Raw genomic sequence first — 1,561 nt, 5'->3', positions numbered from 1 at the left:
ACATAAAAAGGAAAAGAAAGCAGGATGTCAAACAAATGCACAAATAATTTTATCAGAGTACTAGAATTATGTAATGATTTCATTTAAAATATTTTTGAATTCATATTCATTTATTCTGGATAATTTACACCAACATACCATAGTTCTGTCTTCCTTTTTAAGAGATGTTTTGCCCCACAGAGCATTTACTCCATCCACAGCCACAGCCAGTTTAAAGGCCCCCTCGCCCTCTGTGGCGCCCCCTGCCTGCAGCCTCAGCTCTCGCAGCACTGCGCCCACCACATCACTGCTGCTCTTCATGCGATTCACACCCTGTTCAATTTGAGTTAAATTATTAAAAATACAATCAACATTTATTACAATAAAAAAATTCTAATTTATATATACTGAAAACTAAAATAAAAGAACAAGGTGATGAATAAAACTACAAAAAATATTATGAGAAGTTAAGCCGGGCACACACTGTGCAAATTTTAATAGTCCTTTACGATTTTTGCTTGTCAGACTGAAGAATCTCAGTTCTCAGTCATTTATGTCAGACTGTACGGCAGTCAGGATGCGTTAAAAACGGGTGCGCGCAAGAAAACTTGTCCGGAGGTTTACATTATCAACCCATATACGTTCAGTGACTGTGAGCTGCATTGCACGCGGGGCTGTAATGTTGGCTATCATTACAAGTATATTATATGAATGGCAGCAATAGTGGCGTATTTAATAAGAATAGCGTAAGCAGCACTACACACCCACATGAAAACAGTGGCGCAACCAGTGCTTATCATAGCAAAGGCAACGTATCATGAATTCGGTGAGCGGACGATGGGAGCGTCGGAGGTAAAATTTGATCGCAACGGCCATTAATCGGCTGTCAGTGAACATGTCAAACCAGCGATCAAAGACAACAGATTTTAGCCTAGGATTATAGGAATTTTTTAGGATTTTCAAAATTTGTCTCAGACGACCAAATTGTGGCCAAAATCGCACAGTGTGAGCCGGGCTCTAGGCAAGTTAGAATATACATGTACATCATGAAAAAGGTCAATATTTTTTGTCACTCATTTCAGAAAGTGAAACCCATATATTATATAGACTCATTACACATAGAGTGAAATATTTCAAGACTTCATTCAGTCATTTTGATGATGATGGCTTAAAGATAATGAAAACCCAAAATTCAGTGTCTCAGAAAATTTTAATATTGTGAAAAAGTTCAATATTGGAAAGCCATGGTTTCACACCCTAATCAGCTAATTACCTCAAAACACCTGCAAAGGTTTCCTTTAAATGGTCTCTCAGTCTGGGTCAGTAGGCTACACAATCATGCGGAAGACTGCTGACTTGACAGATGTCCAGAAGACAGTCATTGACACCCTCCACAAGGAGGGTAAGCCACAAAAGTTCATTGCTAAATGAAGCTGGTTGTTCACAGAGTGCTGTATCCAAGCATATTCATAGAAAGTTGAGTGGAAGGAAAAAGTGTGGTAGGAAAAGGTGCACCAGCTAAAGGGATAACCGCACACAGCCTTGAGAGGATTGTCAGGCAAAATCCATTAAAGAATTTGGG

General features: G+C 39.1%; 1 pseudogene; it reads right to left on the bottom strand.

The window, feature by feature from the left end:
• The window catches only part of LOC107578468 (28S ribosomal protein S29, mitochondrial-like), a 5,814-nt pseudogene that overhangs the window by 1,933 nt on the left and 2,320 nt on the right, over positions 1–1,561 (bottom strand).

The sequence above is a fragment of the Sinocyclocheilus grahami genome, unplaced genomic scaffold, assembly GCF_001515645.1.
Source record: "Sinocyclocheilus grahami isolate Dianchi unplaced genomic scaffold, SAMN03320097.WGS_v1.1 scaffold10401.1, whole genome shotgun sequence".
NCBI lineage: Eukaryota > Metazoa > Chordata > Actinopteri > Cypriniformes > Cyprinidae > Sinocyclocheilus > Sinocyclocheilus grahami.
The sequence above is the reverse complement of the archived record's forward strand: the minus strand, read 5'-3'. Positions and strand labels throughout refer to the sequence as shown.